Below are 21,569 nucleotides of genomic sequence, written 5' to 3' on the forward strand. Positions count from 1 at the left end.
TGTCATATGCCTGAGGCAGTTATTTCAGTTGGTGCAGTTACGGAAAGTCTTTTAACAGTTTGAGCAGCAGGTATGTTCTGTTGTGCTGCTGCCTGCCTCAGAGTTAGTCTGTATTTATCTTGGATGCACATCTATGTAAGATGTCTTGGCAACATAAGCAACGCCTATTTGCGTTGTATATTTTACTCTGCAAGTGCAAGTACGCTAAGTAAAATGTATTTGTTCTTTAAACTTTAAAAGAGAGCACCTTGCGTAGTTTTTGTACGAGGGAAAAGGGAACTAATTAAAGGGTCAAACGACCCAGGGAACTAGAGTTTAAATGGGAACTAGAGTGTAATTCCCACAGGTGTGCCATACACAGGCCCAAGCATACATAGACTTGAATGGCACAATTTCCTCCCACCCTTAGGGAGCAGGAAGAACCATATGCATTGGACCTCCATAAGTACAAGACGGTGGCTGGAGTGCCCGGTTTATGTAATGTCTTATATGAACCATGGGGAGAAGTGACTGTACCTGCTCCTTCCACTACAGAATGCCAGTCCCTAGCTATGTCAGTGTGTAAGCTGAGCTTTCGCCCCCACCATGCAACACATTTCTGTTATGTTTTTTGGGGATTCTCCAAATCTTAGCTGGCCTTGGTAGCTAGCCATTATTTGTGGTTCTCTCAACCCTACCCTACCTGAGTTCTCTTGCATACTGAGAGTATTCAAGGGAATGGAAGGGCCAGCTATTAATTTTGTAGTGATATTTGCAAGTGTTCGGAAGTAGCAAAAAACCACAGATCTTGTTGCTTTCAATCACCTTAAAAGGATGGCATATAGTAGGGTGTTTGTTTGTTTGTTTGTTTGTTTGTTTGTTTGTTTGTTTTTATAAAATGATTTTTTTTTAATTGCCCCTTTTTCCAAGTTCCAGAGGAAGGCCGACGGAATAACCTCTCACCTCATGCCTGGATTTGGAGGTGCTCAACAAAAGCAATAATCCCTAGTTCTGCAAATCCTGGAGTCATGTGTGAGACTGCATTCCTACCAATCCCAAAGTCTGCTGCATATGCCGGAAAACTCAAAGGGAGGATCTGTCTCTTCCACGCTTCACAAAAAGAGACCCCCCCCCAACCTCCAAATCTGTTTCAAGGAGTAATCAGCATGCTGTCTCTAGCACAGTGGTTCTCAAGGGGTGTGGTGCGCCACACTGGTGTGGCAGGAGAGGGTGGCAAGTGTGGCAGGAAGAGTTGAGGACAATCAACATTATATTTGAGCAATGATTCATGTTCTTATGTAGCTGCATTGTTTTATAGTTTCTGCATGTCCCATGATCATATTATAAAGTAGTTGTGTTCTATGTTATATAAATTAGGCACTGCTAGGAATTCTTTCTTTTTGTTCTGCAATGTATTTCTCATCAATAAGAAATCCAGAGGGGCGCGAGCAAATTTTTATTCTGAAAGGGTGACCCAGAGGAAAAACGTTTGAGAACTACCGCTCTAGGAAGAACAGAAGCAGGACATGTAGGCCCTCCCTTAATTTGTGACCCCGTAACTGACACAGCAAATTGGGGGCTAATGCCCCCAAATGCAACCTTGTCCGATTGTCTCCAAACAGGTAAAGAAGAGTTTGAATTTGATATCCCGCTTTATCACTAACCGAAGGAGTGTCAAAGCGGCTAACAATCTCCTACCCTTCCTCCCCCACAACAAACACTCTGTGAGGTGAGTGGGGCTGAGAGACTTCAGAGAAGTGTGACTAGCCCAAGGTCACCCAGCAGCTGCATGTGGAGGAGCGGGGAATCGAACCCGCTTCACCAGATTACGAGTCTACCGCTCTTAACCACTACACCATACTGGTTCTCTGCCAAAGTTTTGTGCTCATTTTGTGCCACTTTGTGCTTCAAAGCCCACATTTTGTGTCACACACACCTCCACCAAACTGAGTAATCAAACATTCAAACCGGGGTCAAAAGTACCGGTAAATGGCCCCAAACCCAGCCTTGTCTGATTGACTCCAAACCAGTCCCAAGTTGTGTGCTGGTACATGAAGGCAACAGCCCTTCACAGTTACTTACCAGCATATAGTACCCAGAGGCCTTCTCCACTTAGTTACCATGGTTAATAGCCTTTGATAGACCTATTTGTGTGAATTTGTGACATCCTTTTTAAAAGAGTCAACAAAGCTAGGGACATTCATTATATCTTATGACGGTGAGTTCCATAAAGTCAGGGATGGGGAATTTATGGCACTCTGGGGTTGTTAGACTCCAACTCCCATCAGTCCCAGGCAGCATGACCAATAGTCAGCAATGATGGGAGCTATTCTCCAACATCTGGAGGGCCAGAGGTTTCTCATCTCTGTGAACATATTGTGTGAACAAGATTTTTCCTATTTGCACTTACAAGAAGCCCCCAAATATAAAGGAAATGCCTAGTGGGTGGATTTCATGCAGGGCAGAGTTCATTAGAAGCATATCTGAAGATACCCAGAAAGAAGATGGAATAGTTCTCATTTTTTAAATGTCTGAAAAACAACCATTTATTAAAAAACAACCAAAAAAACCCTCTCTTACATAAATTGTGCCTGGTTCAATTTATAAACTCACTCTGGAAGTTAATTCAAGTTAATATAATGAAATATCTCATGTTGTCTCAGCAAAATGGCTTCTTTCCAAAGTTCCAACATAGCAAAAGGAGATTATTTAGGATAAATTGCTTTAAATAACATTTGGAGTTGTGTAAGAATTCAGGAGCCTATGTCTCAATTCAAAACAGTTTTTGGCACACTTATAGAAGAGTAAGTTTGTATAACATTCTGACATCTGGCACTCAGTAGCTGTTATACAGAAGTTCGTTTTTGAAAGTTGCTGGTATAATTCAGAAATGTAGTGGAACACATACATTTAGCAGAAAATTTCTATTAATTCAATAAACTATATTAATATGCAGTGCAAACATGATAAAAAGACAGAGGCCACAATCCATTGACATCAATTAACAAATGAGTCATGGCTAACTTACGGTACTTATTGAGCAAAACAAACTTTCTCAAGAAAGAATCATAGAATCGTAGAGTTAGAAGGTATCCTGAGGGTCATCTAGTCCAACCCCCTGCAATGCAGGAATCTTTTGCCCAAAAGATCTCACCTGAGACTCCAGGAACCACTACCAGCCACAATAGACAATATTGTGCTAGTTGGACAAACAATCTGACCTGATATAAGGCACCTTCCTGTGTTTCTGCATTTGTGGTCTGGTGACCATAAGACTGTGGCTCAGAAAATGTAATACATCAACACAGTCTAAAAACACACTAGTTAAAAGCAGTTAATAAATGGTACAAAATACCAGTTCGTTGAATGCACACATTGGTATATCATATGATTTTTCAGTGGTCACATTACTATGAGTATAGCAAAAGAAACACCACACTTCCTCATGAAACAGCCAAGTGCAACATAATGATGACAATTATTCAGGTCATGTGATCATGTATCACTCATATCATTCTTCAAATCATGCAGCATTGCTTCCTATTAGTTTTCCATTTCTTCAGATTAGTACTTGCAAATGAAAATAATGAAATGCAGGAGGACTTTGCACCATTTCCAGAGTTAAGAATTGAACTATTGCTTTCAACTCAACTATTGCCCCCGTCCCCCATAAAAGGAATTGGACTCTGGGTCACAGTTCCTTTCCATTCACAAAAGGGCAACTCAAGATTGAAGCTCTGTGTGTCATAATGACAACCTTATAGATATTCCCACTATTTGAAGGATGGCTGGATCTCTCTCTCTCTCTCTCTCTCTCTCACTGTATGGAACTTCGAATGAGAAACATGATATCTTGCAAGGATAGAAATTGCTTCAGTTTCTTCCAGCAATACAGTGGTACCTCTGGTTATGTACTTAATTCTTTCTGGAGGTCCGTTCTGAAACTGTTCTTAACCTGAAGCACCACTTTAGCTAATGGGGCCTCCTGCTGCCGCTGCGCTGCCGCTGCACAATTTCTGTTCTCATCCTGAAGCAAAGTTCTTAACCCGTAGTATTTCTGGGTTAGCAGAGTCTGTAACCTGAAGCGTATGTAACCTGAAGTGCATGTAACCCGAGGTACCACTGTAATACAAAATAAGCAATAGCTTTTCTTTGTGTGTGAAGATGTCAGTGATATTTTTGACTCAGTTTTGTGATGTCCACAAAGATGTGGCTCAGTAGGGTTCTAAACAGAAAAGAAATAAGGATACAGCTGGAATCTTCAAAGGATAGGGTAGTAGAGTCATTTGTCTCCTCATCCCACCCCAAATGGAACTTCCTTAATGACATACAAAAGCCAGAGCTGTTTGTTTACATTTTTGGCAACTAGGTCTACGCATTCAGCTCTTCTAAAAAAAAGGTAACAAGATGGTCTAGAAGTCTCCAGTTCTGATAACTATGAAAGGTAGCCAGAAGACCACACTGGTACTGATAGAATATTTGGATGAATAATAATATGGAAGAGTTTGAAGTGGAATGTTCTGTCGGCTGGCAAAGCTACTGGAGGGCTTGGCTCCAGTCTGCAATCTGCAAATCAGAGCCAATCAAACACACTCTTGCAGTGATAGTGAGGATTTTAAACATTATCAGAAGAACAGGCAATGATCACTACAGTGGTACCTCAGGTTACATACGCTTCAGGTTACATACGCCTCAGGTTACACACTCCGCTAACCCAGAAATAGTGCTTCAGCTTAAGAACTTTGCCTCAGGATAAGAACAGAAATCGGGCTCCGGTGGCGCAGCAGCAGCAGGAGGCCCCATTAGCTAAAGTGGTGCTTCAGGTTAAGAACAGTTTCAGGTTAAGAACGGACCTCCGGAACGAATTAAGTACTTAACCTGAGGTACCACTGTACTTTGCTATGAATGTTTACTTGATTGTTTTTCAAATGCTGCAATTGTAGCAGCATGTTGCTGTTGCTCTTGGATTTGTTTCAAATGAATCAGCATAGCTACCTGAAATTTTTTGAGAGATTTTACATTCCAGTTCAGTACGGATTTGCTGAAATAACTGGGTTCAGAATCAGTACGATTTTTAAAAAATCTATTCATTTTATCCTGCAGTGTTGGGCAAACTTTATGTAGAAAAAATAAATAAATATATTTTGCAAACAGAAGTATAAAAAGCAACAATAATTTGATGCTCTAGTGTAGTTCAAGTGCTAAAAGCAAGCATTCCCAGAGTAACTGATCATGCACTCTTGCTCCTAGACACAGCACTTTATCCAAAGCAGACACAAAACAAAAACTCTTCACAATGGGCTGGAGACCAGATAACAGCTTCTCATCCCCACTATGAAAACAATAGCCTGTAGTCACAGCTAACTGACACAACAGATCTGTTTAAAAGCAAGATTCCCAGGCTCTTTGAATAGGATGAACCTATTCTTTCACCAGCAATGCTGTGAAAAAAGGCAAAGATGTAGTTCAGGATCTTAGTTCTACAACTTGTAGTTCAGTTTGTGTCTAAAAAATAGGAGCAGAAATTGTTCCTGCCATTGATTCTACTGCTTTTCGTCAAGGTGGAAACCCTTCCAGCTTCTGAGTTCCCTCCTCAGTCAACACTAGGCACTCTCATTTGCACATGCTACATAAGATGTGCAATTAAGGAAACTCCCACACATTTATCAACAAACAAGGGACTCAGCATGCACAGCAACGACATAATATCCCATTCTCTAGCTGTGATCAAGAGATGAGGAGTAGGATGTGGAATTGTGAACTCCCCAGCTCCTCCTTTTTCACACACATATTTCTCACCATATTCTTTAGTGCCTTGCCTGAAAGTGAGATGTTTGATGCCGCTGGATGAACATTATAAAGGGCAGGAAGATCTTTTTCCATACTGGTTTTACCACCACTTCCTTCAATACTGTTGGAACAATGTCCCTTGCTCCCCAACCAAATCAGCCTACCCAGCGCTGGCTTCCTTAATCAACCAGGAAGGGCAAGGATTGAGCATGCCAAGTGATGAAGCTCCCAACTTCAAGAATTCTGTCTACATCCACAGGCTAGGCAAACCAAGAAGTATCCATAGAAACAGGAGAAGCAGCTGCATCTGGTGCTGCCCTCAATTTGGAGTCAAGGCAGAGATGTTGACTACAAAGTGCTTCGCAAATAGGGCACACCAGGTAACCATCTCGTCTCAGGAGCCACTTGGAACAATTCAGCCAGACAACTCTGTACGGACAAAATGGTGCCAGAAAACCAAGACTTATTTTCCACCATCGCTGCCATGAGATGAGCTCTGAAATGAGCTTTAGCCCAAACTCAATCAAATTCATCATGCATTTTTCTTAGCTGGAAAGGAAAGTTCCATTGCTCCCAGAGCCTCAGAAAACATAGGCTCACCAAACAGAGAGATCACTCTGGAGTGAACATTACAACTGCTCATGTAGTTTCCCCATTCCAGACGCTAGCAAGTGCTTTGATGGGACTGCCAGCATTACATTGCCCCAGAGCCAGCAGGACATAATCTTGACTGGATCTATTTTTCTCTAGGGGCAGACTGTTCTAATAAGCCCTCCACTCAGTAAGCCTAAACCCTGCCAGGCAGAGCTCTATCCATGCCAAGGGAACCATGTCAAACTTCTCCACCCATGATCACCATCCTGTTCAGAATATAACACCAAATCAAGTGTATGACCAGCCAAATGAAAGAGGCCGGATATCAATCGAAACAGATATTGTTGTCATGGAGACCATGAAATCCTGATCTGCAACAGATGAGAGGGCCTCAGCAAGGATGCTTGAATTTGCCGTTCCCATTCTAGTCCTGCAGAGAAGCCCACTTGGCACCCACTGACATGTTGTTGGGAAAATGATGGTGATTGATTTATATGCCCATCTGACTGGGTTGCCCCATCCACTCTGGGCAGCTCCCAACAAAAAATAGTAAAAACACAATACCACACAATAAAAACTCCTCTAAACAGGGGTGCCTTCAGGTTGAACAGGGCTGTCTTCAGGTGTCTTTTAAAAAATCACATGGCTGTTTATCTGTTTGACATCAGCTAAAGTGCCTTCCACAGCGTGGGCAAGACTACTGAAAAGGCCCTCTGCCTGGTTCCCTTTAACCTCACTTCTCGCAATGAGGAAACCACCAGAAGGCACTCAGAGCTGGATCTCAGTGTCCGGGCTGAACGATGGGGGTGGAGATGCTCCTTCAGGTATACAAGGCCGAAGCTGATTGGAAGGAGGTAGAGCTCTCAGATGTCTAACCCCCTTATCCTGTAACAAGCCAACATAATTCACACTGCCACACTTCCTGCCACACTTCCTGCAACTGCCCACACTCAGAATCGTGCCATCTAGGCTACACACACTGCCAATGCTCACCACTCGATCAAAGCAAAGTTTTAGTAAGACCAAAATACAAGGCAAATTGCTTCTGAAGAAGAGTTTCAAAAGCAGCATGGCAGCACATTACTGAAAGTTGGGGGGGGGGGGAATAAAAAAATTCACCAGGGAGGCCCATTCTCTCTCACACACACACATATATGCAAAGTTTTCAAGAAAAAAATTAATATGAAACCACAGATTGATGGAAAAAGAATTTGATGGATAAAAATAGTGCCTACAAAGCATACACTATCCCTTTTGATAATGGCTTTAATTGCAGAGAGGCATTCATTTTCTCATATTTCTCTTATCGCCCAGGACTCCTCTGTGATTATGTGTTTTGTTTTTTAAAAGTTCTCCTCTGCATTCCTGAGGAAAGCTCTTGAGTTTGTTGATCCTAAGCTGGCACTGAATCTGCAGAGGATGTCAACATTCACATTTGTTCAGGACAGTTCTTGCATGATAAGTCTCTTTTCTGTGCTTTCCTCTGCTCAGCTTCAATCGCCCCTTTCAGTAAAATAGAGGCAGGGACGCAGTAATGCAAAAAGAAGGCTGATTTGCTGGTAGGGACTGTTAATCCACAGTTTGCACAATCAAAACACTATTAGGAGATGAATTTGCTGTGTCTTTCAGAATCACAATCATCTTTCCAACAGAATGCAAAATAAAGTGTGTAACTCGTATATGAAACCTATGCATCAGAATGTTCATGTGCATTAGAAATGCTTCTCTTCCCCACTATCGGCTGTCAGACACTTACTTTAAAAGCACAAGAGAGGATTAAAAGTGATTTAATCTTAACTGTTTACCTTAAGAACATAAGAGCATTGTTCTGTGCTTTAAACTCCCAAGGATCAGCTGATCGTTGGCGCTTCAGAAGGCAGGTGTGCAGCACTTCTGAAATGCTCCCTGATGGGCTGATCGCTGCAACTTCAGATTGTGGACTAAGTAAACTACAAGCAATAAAGATAAACAATTGTACAGTTAATATACCATAAAATGACTGGATTATCTGAGAAACTGGATTTACCCTTGTGGAATCTATCCTGGTTCTTCTTCAGGGAAGGTTACAACATTAAAACACATCTCTGAAGGTGAAATAAATTTTAAAATTGTCCAGTAGCACCTTAGAGATCAACTAAGTTTGTTCGGGATATAAGCTTGCTTGTGCATGCACATTTCTTCATATACTTAGTTGGTCTCTAAGGTGCTACTGGACAATTTTTAAATTTCAACTGTGTCAGACCAACACGACTACCTACCTGAACCTCAGAAGGTGGACGAACTACCAAGAAGGCCCCAATCTGCCAGTCTTAACTTTCCAGAGTGTCTGTAAGGAAGGAGATGATCTTTCAGACATTTGGGGCTTGAGTCATTTAGTGTTCAAATGTGAGTACCTTGAACTGACCACGGAAATGAATTTGCAGCCAGTAACGAAATGTTTGTTTTAAATTCACCAATAAGACTGACAAATTAATTTTAGCTAGAACCTACTTCTTACCATCTTTTCTTTCTGTTTCCTTAAGGAGCAAGATGTTAGAAAGGATGTGTATCTGGTGGATTTGATCCTTAGCTCCCATTTTCTTCAGTTCAGCTTCTGTCAGGTGGAGCAAATCCTGGAACCGGCCCAACAAAAAAGAAGATGGTTGAGAAAATATTAACTTTGTTCATTTTTTAAGAAATAATATTCTTTTTAAAAAATGATCCAACATTTTATTGCAATAAATTAAAAGCATCCAGAACATAATCCCAGAACATAACAAACACTGCTCATTTTTCCATAGGTACTGCTAAGAATTAACACCTAACAAATGAATGTATTGCCAAAATACAATGCTATCAAAAGGTTGTTCTTCAATAGCTAATTCTTGTTACTTATTTGTACCACCCTCCTAACCATTTGAAAGCACCGTGAGAAACTCTTTTAGTTCATTATCACTTTTCACTTTTCTCTCTCTCTCTCTGCCTTGTCTCTGAGGATCATTAAAAGACACATTCTTTGGAATTTACTTTGAGGAAGGAGTTCTTAACATCCAGGTCTATTGGGGGAATTTTTGTTTGTTTGTTTACAAGAACTGGCATCTAAGCTGTAGGGCCATAAAACACAGACCACACCATTTAATTACTGTCAGTGTATGGCAAAAAACCACCTGCAAGCAATTTCTATTTTAAATTGTGCCATGATCTGAAAAACCTAATTGTTCCCACCCAGCCACCCAGAAGTTGGTGGACTGGACAAAAGAGCTGCCAATTCATTTAGGAAACACCCTCCACTTAATTTTCTTAACCTCCATGACCTGTAAAAAGCTGGAACATGATGGTAGACTTGCACATTTGAAAATGTCTAATCATTTAGTATTATATTTTACTATAAAACCTTTGTGTGGCACAGGGTTGGGAGAAATCTCAGTAAGGAAACAGCTTCTAAAACTGTAAGATAGTTCATAGATAGAAGAATGACCTCAAGCACTGAACAAATCCATTGTATCCAGGATGCCACACTAGTCAACCAAGGAGGAACAGTTAATTCCTACCTTCCTACCCCCTCAGGCAAAGGTTCTGGTCTATTTAACTATGAAAGCACTTCTGTTGTGCATACTGTATTATCTTCCAGTTTGCTGTCTGTGTGAACTCAATCTTTCTCTTCTTCAGTTGTATAGTGCAGCCTTTTGTGTGCATCTCAAAGAAAGAAACATGCTCCAACCCAATGCTGCACAATGCTGACTGCCTACCTATTGAAGAATGGAACTCTCTGGTGCGGAGGGATCACTTGGGAAGACAGGCGAGGAAGAAGCAAAGATCACCAGTGTTAAAGCAATGACTCTTCAACATCAACTTTGTTGGACTGGTCATGTTGTGCGGATGCCTGATTACCATCTTCCAAAGCAATTACTCTATTCCGAACTTAAAAATGGAACGTGTAATGCTGGTGGTCAACAAAAGGGGTTTAAAGACTGTCTCAAGGCAAATCTTTAAAAATGTAGTATAAACACCAACAACTGAGAAACACTGGCCTGCAAGCACTCCAACTGGAGAAGAGTCTTTACCAAAGGTGTCATGGGCTTTGAAGACACTCAAACTCAGAACGCAAGGGAGAAACGTGCCAAGAGGAAGTCACACAGAAGGACATGTGGTTCCAGAATTGGCGTCCACAGTCACTTATGGACTCGCTGTTAAAACCATGTTTATGGAAGACAATCTTACTCGCCTACGAGTAATCGCCGAAGAAGAAGAAGAAGAAGAAGAAGAAGAAGAAGAAGAAGAAGAAGAAGTGTGTGTGTGTCCCACCCTTCAGAAGCTAGTACTGACTCAAGGCTATCTCTGAAATCATTTTGTCTTTAACCATCAGTCTAGATTATCAGACTACATTTCCCCAAGAAGTTGTTGGCAATCTGAACAGAGACACAAGGGAAGCAGCAGTCTGAGGGGAATGGAAGTAGGTGTAAACAGGGGAAGAATATGTGATTATTTTCATTGCAATCACATATTCTTCGTCTGTTTACACCTACTTCCATTCCCCTCAGACTGCTGCTTCCCTTGTGTCTATTCTTAGATTGTAAACTCCTTGGGGTTAGGATCTGTCTTCTTCCTCTCATTATTTTCTAAGGTTCATGTACATACATGATGCTATATAAATAAGCAAATAAAAATAGCCCTAGTTTATGTACAGCACCAGATGGGCACTGTCCATTGTCTCTCTGTTTGGGAAGGTTCTACAGCTGGGGTGGGGAACCTGTGTCCCTACAGATGTAGTCTAATCTTTCCTGACCACTGACTATGCTAGCTGAGTCCAGCAACATCTGGAGAACCAGAAGCTCCTTGTCCCTGTTCTACAGGACAGGGCAGATAGTGCTATTAATAAATCAACTCCATTTAACAGATTAAAGCAGATAAAATCTCTCTTGCTCAAATCAATCCTTCTTTCCTGTGATTTTAAAGATGGCAAATTGCGTCTGAATCAGCTGCAGGGCCACTAGAACTCAGGGAAAGTGGCATGAGAGCACACCCTCCCTGCAAACAGCAAAAACATCAAGCCCTAAAACACAAAAATAGTGTCATGGCTAGGACAACCACATTGGCAGACATCACACTACAGTGGCTGGGTTTACTCACTAATAAAGTTTAGAGATTTTCTTATGGGAAACAAATGGGAGGGTTACAGGATTTGAATTACATTATATCTGGTGTTGGGGGGAAATAATGGTATGTACTGATCCTGATTTAAATACTCTGGAATTGACCACCATTTACATGTGAATAATGTTTGATTTTCCTTACACAACCTGGTTGCTTGAGCTGCTGGGCTTTAAGAAACATGCTTCCATTTACAGAAAATGTATTCTGCTCTGCTGCATGCCTCGAGTTTTGCCTCTTTTGTCCATTACCCAAGCAAAAATCTTTCTGCCTGTTATGCAAAAAGAGAAAACTAAGGAAATTATGGCTTCTTGGCAACAAAACCACTTGTTCTAGCCTGCTTACATGCTAAATATGTTACACACACATTTGCCCACAGGCTGATGTCATATGGTCAGCAATGTGTCAAAAACATCGTTACAGCCCACACTGCTGAGATCACAATTTTTAAACAGACTTGAGGGCTGGAGGAAGCTCAAGGAAGGCATGACATACAGCAGTTTCAAGATTACTCCAAGTACATGGTTCCTTTATTACTGGAAATGTTGAACAAGCATTCAAGCAAGAAAAATGACAGCTCTGTTAGCAATAGTTTGGAAGCCACCAAGGATTACAACTAGACCTACAATAGACCACTGGTCTGACTTAAAATAAGGCAACTTCTGATATCCCTATAACATAAAGAAAATTTAGCTGGGAAGTCCTAGGAAGCAAGCACAATTCATTCGCTATAATTCTTCCTGTTTTCTCATCTCCCCTTCCATTTGCATTTAACAATTTCTAGTAGTTCACGTTCATCTTTCTCACTGGGAGGAGTTAAGGAAGTTCTAACCAACACTTACTAACCAAATCTATATATCTGTTCAGCTCGCCTGCCCCACCAGGGGTGTATGATGATGTCAAAATCACAGCCTTTAAACATCACTTCCCTTAAGCCTGTTAATTAAAACAAATTTTGAAAATAAATTACTATGTAGTGAAACCCCACACTAAGCCCTGCAATTCTCTTACCCTTTTGCTTCATCCAAGTTCAGAAAAGTTAAACCTTCCAGGCATGTTGCAAAGTCTACCTTTACCTCAATCATTAAAGCATTTGAGCCTTGATCCAGCAAAACATTTATAGACATGCTTGAAGTTCATCAAGTGCGTATATGGGGTACTGCTGACTCAATTGTTTGCAAAGAGGCAAGTAAAATGAAATGAAATGAAAGAGGTAGTAGATGCATGAATCTAAGGGGAGCACCGACAGATAGGTATCACCAGAGCTTGCAGAGCTCATTTCAAAAAGGAACAAGCTCTAGTTCAAGTTCAAGGTGTCAAAAAATGAACTAATTCCAGTTCAGATCCGTCCCTTTACAAAACAAACTACCGTAGTTCGGTCCATGTTCAATTTGCAGTTCAAGTCCATCCAAATGATCCTCAGCACCCCCCAATCACATTTTGCCCATGCCCAGAACAAACCAAAGCAATATTCTGAAGAGTGAGCAATTAACCCATCAAGCTCTACACAGAGTTATTGTGCCTCTCCATGTGCAACACGCTCTCCAAGAACAACAAGTCCCAGGCTTCCTTAGTTTCTGCTGGTCTTTTCTGTGCATGGGCAGGTAGAGCCACATCAGAACACAGCGGTAGGCAGCACCATCAGTAATTTAGGGGCATTGAGGACCAGCACCATCAGTAATTTAGGGGCACCGAGATAACATTTACAGCTCCCCGGAATATGTGTGAGTTGGGGCCTGTAGTTTCCTGAGTTTATAGGAGAATCGACCCTTGGTCCAGGGGCAAGGGAAGAGCAGCTAAATGTCATTTGACCTTATTTGCCAAAGATGTAAGAAGCTTTAACAAAAAATAAGGACCCAAAGAAGCTCAAGGGCAGACAAAGGATTTTGGGACAGGGTCTTGTATTTACAAAGTTGCTCCAGGCCCAGATGAATTATGTTTGGGCACTGTATGCAGATCCAGTATATCCCACAGTGCGCTCTCTCTCGCTCTCGCTCTCGCTCTCTCTCCCTCTCTCTCTTGACCTCATGCCTTGATGCTTTGTGAGCTTCCAGAAGCATTTTGCTGTTTGGAATTGCGAAGCCAGGCAAGGTGGACTTTGGTTTCTTCCAGCAAGGCAGTTGCAATGCTTATGTGGGTGTCTGAGCCAAACCTTGGTTTTCCAAAGCTCCTAATTATTAACATGTTTTCTGTCTCCTCTCCTGACTATTTTACCCGCCACCCACACACTCCTGTTTTATGCAAAGACGTTAATGTCCTGTACAGATCAATTGGATTCAATGAATTTTACTGTACAGTAGTATCTCGGGTTAAGTACTTAATTCGTTCCGGAGGTCCATTCTTAACCTGAAACTGTTCTTAACCTGAAGCACCACTTTAGCTAATGGGGCCTCCTGCTGCGACTGCGCCGCCAGAGCACGATTTCTGTTCTCATCCTGAAGCAAAGTTCTTAACCTGAAGCACTATTTCTGGGTTAGTGGAGTCTGTAACCTGAAGTGTATGTAACCTGAAGTGTATGTAACCTGAAGTGTATGTAACCTGGGGTACCACTGTGTTTTAGGTTTATTAATGTAAAGCTTTTCTTTTTTTTTAAGTATGTGGCATTCAATATGAGACCTGCCCTCCTTAGTGTGTTGAGGATTGCAACCCTCACGCTTGACAAACACTTGCAATGCAGATCTGCTGCAGTTTGTATAAAGATTTGCTGCACTTTTAACCTCGGGACAAAGAGAAATGCCAAAGGAATTGGAGGATTTACAGAAAAGAGCACATACTGAACAATGAATGAAATAATAAACAATAGCTATCTAATCTCCCGGGGCCAGCTGCATTTGCTCTGCTATTAATGTGCTAAAGAAAACCCAAAGGCAAATCTAATAAATACAAGAGCTCTATGGCTAGGCCTCACAAAAATCTGCTTTCTATATATACTTAACTGTTTCGTGTCAATGCTCTGTGGAGCATTTCTTCCCACACTTGCAGCTTTCCATATCCAGAGCAGATAAAGGTTCTTTCTATCTATAACTAAACAAGCTGATCTAGCTGTTCACATTTTGCAGTCTGTTCCATGCATTTGGATGGCCATGTTTGTTGTACTTCACAGACAACAATCCTCCACTTCAAGAGCAGTAAGAAGAAGGCAATGAACAAACCTCTAATTGAAGGCACCCTCTGTTTTGGGAATGGGAAATGTTTTTCATTCTGAGGTGAACCAGAGACAACTGTGGATAGAGTAATGAATATAAAATTTATATTTGTACAGTAGGATAGTTTCTACACGCTCATTCATGTACTCTATCCTCCATGCAGTCAAGCAAGAGGCATATCAGATTTTCAAGGATGTCATCATACTTCAAGGTTGGGGACACATGTGGCATAGAGAGAGCGGGTGTGGCTTAGAAGGACGTGTGGCCTGGGGAATAAATAAATAATAGCAACCATGCGACCCCACCTGCTCACTATTTTCTGAGTTGCTATTAGCTCAGCTAAGCAAAGCACATGGGTAACCACATATAACTGTTATAAGTTTGTGGGTGCTATACAACCTAAATTCCCTGGCTCCAGTAGGTGTTAGAATCTAATCAAGACAAATCTCTAAATATAAGCCAGGCCAGTTTCCTGACCAGGAAATCACCTCGGGTGAGAGGCCATTAGGAAGACAAGAAGAAGGCAATGAGCCATTAGGAAGGCAGAACGAGTAGGGGCTTTGTGCCAGAAGGCAGTTGGGTAGGGCCCCTCCTTCAGGTGAGAGAGATGGTTAGAAGAACAAAAGCCACGGTTAAGAGTTTGAGTTGGAGGGGTAAAAGGTTGCAGTCTGGTAAAGGCAGTAAGCTGGAGAGAGGGTCAGAACACGATGTCTGATGTCTGGTTGAATCCTAAGCTGTGGCTAGGGGAGAAACAATACCCTATTAGGGTGTTGTTGCTGTTGCTATGATGTGGAGGGGTTCACAACACCCCAATAGGGTCAACCTCCTTCACACTGCCACACTCTCAGTCTGAATCAGCAATGCCCACTGCTGCTATGTTTGTTTGTTTGTTTGTTTGTTTGTTTGTTTTAATGTGGTAGACCCTGTTCACACGAGCGCTCGCATCATGTCCGTTTTGGCCCACAGTTCGGTTTATGCAGTTTTGCAAACGTAGGCTTCAGCTGTGAAGACAGCATGGACATTTCTTTAAAAGAAAAGAAACACGAAGTAGGTTATGCAGTTGATTCTCCCAAACACCCAAAAAGAATTCAAACTGTCCACATTAGGCTTTGACATGTGTGACAATGAAGTCACACTAAATTCGTTGTGCGGACAGAACCCAAATTGCCAAAAATCTTCAGGACCAAAGGCAGAGAAGATACTAAGTGAACTATAAACAACAGATCACTTTATTCCTTTGTTTTTACAGCATCCAGACAATCCTATTCCTCTTTCCTTCTTCCACTGGTAACCTCCAGCAGCAACAGGTTGTGCTATACTAAGGCCTAGGGGCCAGATCCAGCTCAGTCGCCTTGGACCGCAGACAGTCTGGGAATCAGCGTGTTTTTACATGAGTAGAATGTGTCCTTTTATTTAAAATGCATCCCTGGGTTATTTGTGGGGCCTGCCTGTTGTTTTTACATGGGTATAATGTGTGCTTTTATCTAAAATGCATCTCTGGGTTATTTGTGGGGCATAGGAATTCATTCATTCCCCCCCCCCAATATAGTCCGGCCCCCCACAGGGTCTGAGAGACAGTGGACTGGCCCCCTGCTGAAAAAGTTTGCTGACCTCTGTGCTATACTGTAGCTTCTGCCTTAGAGCAACAGCTGATAGGATAAGGCATTTTTTTATGGGAGCTCATGGGAGAAACTGCCACAAGGATCGTTATTTTCACTGTAATTGATGAGCATCATTTAAGCGCCAATAACCAGCAGAGAGGCAGTTAACTAACAGAATAATATGTTGCCATTCATGGCCTGAGGCTCAGTCCCTGCCATGCGGGGATGGATCTGCTAATGGAGACCATGAAGAGCTGCTGGCAGTCAGTAGACTCCAACATTCCAGAAGAGGGGCTGAAGCATGCCATTAAGCCCTTGGTACCATGGATGCCCCTATTCCCTCTGCCAGTATGGACAGTGATATTATCCAAGGAAAGTGAATAGGAATGCACCAGACTCCCTAGTGCTACCTGCACAATAGCAGGCTCACATAAGAGGAGATGCAGAAGCCTCAGAATTGGGGAGAAAGCACAATACCAATACCCGTGCTTTGACTCACTGGGCAAAGGGGAAGGTGGAACACTAAGAGACACTGAGCCGATGCACTTTTACCCATCATGCACTGGCTCCAGGGCTTCAATGCTGGTTAAAACAAACCACAGTTTCCCTGTTATGCCTGGAATGAGAAACTGTAGCTTTACTGTCAGTTTACTAACCACATTTTAATCCTGGTTTCAGATCCTGATTAGCCACAGCAGAAGAGGATTTGGGGGAGCACGACTGGTGCAGTCACACTGGTCACTGAGTCTTGGGGGCAACGCCAGGGACCCCACAAATATGATTTACAATAGTTTTGCAAGAGGTGGAGGGGCGCCGGGTTTTAGCATTGTACAGGACACCGCTGAAATTTGAGACCCCAAGATCCACCACTGGGCAGAGTTTCTAGTGTTGGATTTATTAGGAAATGGATTTGCTTTAACTGAGTTCAAAGTGCTAAAACCAGCATATGAGGAAGGAGAGAGGGAAGGCATGAGAAATGAACTTGAAAGGCTAATAGTCATTCCCAGCTTCATATGAAACCAGTATCACTGTATCCGAACTGGCTCAATTATAACTTGTTTATCACACAGTTGCAATAGTAGTTCTAAGAGCTGACTGAGATCAGTGATGCAGTTAGGTAATGGGGGGGGGGGTTATTTAGATGGCAATGTGCTTTCCAAAATGTGTACTTCTTCAAAATGTGGTGGCACAACCCTGCTTGAAAGAATGTACACATTTTTTAGTGTAAAAAAAATAAAATTGTGCCTGAATATAAAACGTTTCAGAATCACTGGAGTAGAATATTGCCCATGATATAATTCAATAAGATTTAATATCTCTTCTATTAAAAAAGTATTTGAAAAATGGATAAAATATCTTCATGCCCCTAGTCCTGGACATGCATACCAAAAAGTTAAAAAAGAAAGAAAGCTGGCTATAATGTAGCAAATCATGCAAAGTGGATTTAGACAGACATTTTTCAAGTGTTTCTGTACGCCCTGAAGCTGAGACAGCATCATACTCATCAGAGCTCAGCATTTGCTGCCAAATGGATAAACCCAAAGGCATGCAATGCATTTTCTTCCTACACGTCACACCAGACTATAAATTTGTTCGAAATGCACTACAGAAATTGCCTTGGAAACATTTGGCAAAAGACAACAGATTTTAGGCTGCAGTGAGAGAAACGTTTTAGATTCTAAATAAAGCACCGCTTCCCCCCACAGGAGATTTGATTAGGCAGGAACAATCATTATAAATGGGGGGAAAGAGCTGTAATAAAGCCAAATCCCTAAATTAGAAGCACTTCCAAAAATGGAAGGAGAAAAATTGGCTTCTGAAACTTGAACTTCAATGGAATAATCAAGGCCCCTGGAGCAGAGTTAGTCATTCAGGTTGTTATATCCACAAAGAGAAGTGAAAGGCACTCGGAGGGCTTGGTTCATTATTGAGACCTTTCCTTGTGTCTGGTGAACTGTGAAAATGCCTTTGTCCATACTGCAGATGTGCTGGATGCAATAACTGCACTGAATCTGGATCTGTATTTCAAGTTCCAGTGCAATGTGTAGGTGCAGATTGTGCCCTCTTTGGTACACTTCACTATCTTACCCCAAGATCAGTTTAGACACTTCTTGGCCTCCCTCAAAAGAAAGTGCAGTGCCATCCGCAATCACAGTCAAACTGAGATTAAGGTAGAAACTGAATGTGAAAGGAAAATGGGAGAAGAAATCACAGGAGATGGGTAAAAATAGTTTAAGAAGCATGTGGGGGTAGGAAGGGGGGAAAATATATAAATGAAAAAGTCTTCTCTACTAAGAACCTTTGGATCAGCAAATTCTGCCTAAAACTAGGAGGCTGAATATCTGTACTTGGCTTGAGGAAAGCTGAGGTATGGAACTCCTTGCCATAAGAAACATGCCATGGCAAAGAATTTCAAAGTTTTCAAAGATGAATTAGACATCAGCAGAAAGTGATGTCAATAATCGCTAGCTGGTTATACCAAACTCTACCTCTATGTGCCACCATTTTGTGACAGATTTGCCCCAGCACCACCATTTTGTAACTGGTGGGCGTCGGTAATCTTCAGCTATCTCAGGTGGACCCTGGCAGTAGAAAGTTCGAAGATCTCATGCTTTCGAGATCCTCTTGGAAGGCTGATGCTCTGAACCGCTCCATTGTAGGCTCAGGTTCTATATATATGTGTAAATAAACCATATATTATAAAGACATCAGAGTCTCCTTTGTGCCTCATTATTTTCCAAAAGGAAACACAGGCACTTGGTGGGCACCTGAAACTGTCTGGAATCTTGCACTGCTGTGGAGACTGGGCGTGGAGTTTAACAATATTGTTACAGATTTGGGGTAACAGAATTTGGGGGTGCAAGGGCACCCATAATTGCTAAAGTTAGTAAGTGTTAAAACTTATTTAAATGGTAGAATTTACCGTATTTTTCGCCCTATAGGACGCACCGGCCCATAGGACGCACCTAGTTTTTTGGGGGGGAAATCAAGGGGAAAATTTTTCTTTCCCCCCCCCCAGGTTTGCGCAACCATCCCAAGCTAGAAGAGGGAGATGGAGCGCTCCGTCTCCCTCTTCTGCCTTCAGGGACAGCTTGCCTCGCTATCCTGCGAGCTTGTGGGGCTGGCGGGGGGAGAAGCAGGCTTGCTTCTCCCCCCGCCAGCCTCCAGATCAGGTCGGGGAATAGCGGGGTGGCGGCGCTGCGCCTCCCCACTGTCCCCAGCTTTTGGGTGCAGGCTGCTGCCCGCAAGCCTAGTGAGCCCGCGGGACATCCCGCCGGGCTTGCAAGACTTGCGGATAGCTTCCTGAAGCCTGGAGAGCGAGAGGGGTCGGTGCGCACCGACCCCTCTCGCTCTCCAGGCTTCAGCGAAAGCCTGCATTCGCCCCATAGGACGCAACCAGATTTCCCCTTCATTTTTGGAGGGGAAAAAGTGCGTCCTATAGGGCGAAAAATACGGTAGGTAATATCTGGTGCATTGAAAGGAAGATGCAGGCCAGTGGAAAAATACAGGCTAAACTCCCTTTTCAGTCCAAGGTCTCGCTTGGGGATAGTAGCTGTTAAGCATAACAAACAGTGTTGATATCCCATCACAGGAAAATCCTTGAGTATGTGGCAATGGAGGTTGCCAAGGTTATGCAGAGTGAAGACGTACGGTTACAGGAAAATGGTCACCTTTTAAATCTAGACTTGGAATAGCAAAGGGGCAGGCCAAGCAGGCAGAAAGGCAAGGTGTTCTGGGAACAAGAAGAAGGAAGCAGGGAGAATTTCATGCGACAGCTGAAGGTCCGAACCATCTTTGCAGGCTGGCTGAAGGCAGGCTGGGACAGAGACACGGAGATGCCTTGGAATTAGATGCTGCCCTGCTGTAAGGAACAAACCCCTCTTGGGATGTGGATGCTATCAACTCTGCACTCGCTCCATTGAAAGCTTCCAGTGTAAAATAAACCACATTACTTAAAGTCCCCCCTGCGTCTTAATTCCCAACGGATACACGGCCTGGAACTCCCTGGAATTTTGCTAAAACTCAACAGAGATTGGGGGTGGAGCGCAACCTTCGTAGCAATAGCACACCTTAGTTTCAACTGCAGGCAGTTTCGTTTTCTCCACAACAGGGCTTGCAATTGCTTAATTGCCTCCTTTAAAAAATGCCTTCCTGAAGCACCGAGCCTTGCCCCAGTGGAATTGTAGTGTCATGAGGAAGGGAAAAAACACACCTCTGGGTCAGATCTCGGCAGGTACAAACCAGCAAAGTGCTGCTCAAAGCGAAAGAGACTTGCCTGTCTGCATTAGCTGAGGCACTGAAAATTTGCATCCATCTGAGGCAGCTTCCCCTTTTGTTTGCTCTTTCCACTTATACTTCATAACCATTCAGCTTGCAGAAGCTATTTCCATCTGAATGAATCTCTCCGCTTTATCTGAATGGACTACTCTGTTTAACCAGTTGCTTCTCTGAGGGCTCAAACTGTCACAGACATTACGCATACTCTTCAGTCTGAAATGAGACAAGAGGGTTCCCCGCTCCTCCTCAACAATAGCCCAGATCAGCCTGAACGAGTACTTTAGCTTCTGCTTACAAGTAGGCAGAGGCCATATCAAATAACTCACCAAACAGCCCATCAATAACCCCATTCATACTTTATAATCCCCAAACTTACTTTGTTCAAATCATTGTGCGGAGCTGCCATAACCAGGGGCCATTAGCCACGATCCTGACAAATTGTTTGCCACACAAAAACTCTGGCCACTTGAAAAGATACTATTCATATGGTCTGTGGTGAGCAGACTCTGCTCTCAGACTTGAATATGCAGCTCATGCCCACAGTTTCGCTGGATCATATACTACAGAGAAGCTTGAGGGTGAAACACAACTCAGGACCATGTTTTGGTAATGATACCCTCTCACAAGCAACTGCCTCAGCATTTCAAACACCCTTTGGATCAGCAAGTCCGCTTCAGAATTAAAATTAAAGCTGCAATTATTATAAAGAGGTGTTTCTTACGAAGGTATTGTGTTAGAAGTCACCCGTTCGCCCCTCCACCGGGCGAACTCCCCCCTCAGTCATGTACGAACATGACTCTTTGCTGCTACACATTTTGGTTCCCTGGTGATATTCTCAAAGCTCTATCATTAAAACAACACAGTTAAGTCATCTCATCTCACCCCCAGCTGGAACTTTGGTGTCTCCTGTTGGGCAGGAAATCTGCTAGAAGACTCACCATTGTTCTTCATGCTCAGATGAGTATTTGTAGCATGCTGGAAATGGCCTGCTAGCAGTTTGTGTCAGGGCCTGTCAGGCAGAGTGAGGCAACTGCTTCAAGTGGCAGATATT

The 21,569-nt window shown here is 42.7% G+C and overlaps 2 long non-coding RNA genes across 3 annotated transcripts; one reads left to right on the top strand and one right to left on the bottom strand.

Moving 5' to 3' along the window:
- The first annotated feature begins 67 nt into the window (after positions 1 to 67).
- On the top strand, positions 68 to 9,364 carry LOC309535194. 2 transcript variants are annotated; one of them, XR_014221095.1, is made up of 2 exons: positions 68 to 199; positions 8,886 to 9,364. It is a non-coding gene; the product is annotated as an uncharacterized lncRNA (long non-coding RNA). The 2 variants fall into 2 exon arrangements; XR_014221096.1 differs by lacking the exon at positions 68 to 199 and adding an exon at positions 3,202 to 4,443.
- On the bottom strand, positions 7,612 to 21,497 carry LOC309535183. The gene is made up of 5 exons (XR_014221073.1): positions 21,401 to 21,497; positions 14,646 to 14,714; positions 8,861 to 8,975; positions 8,622 to 8,689; positions 7,612 to 7,866 (listed from the first exon to the last, which is right to left on the bottom strand). It is a non-coding gene; the product is annotated as an uncharacterized lncRNA (long non-coding RNA).
- Positions 21,498 to 21,569: the final 72 nt, after the last annotated feature.

Source organism: Podarcis vaucheri, assembly GCF_965113315.1.
Source record: "Podarcis vaucheri genome assembly, chromosome: 6".
NCBI classification, from domain to species: domain Eukaryota; kingdom Metazoa; phylum Chordata; class Lepidosauria; order Squamata; family Lacertidae; genus Podarcis; species Podarcis vaucheri.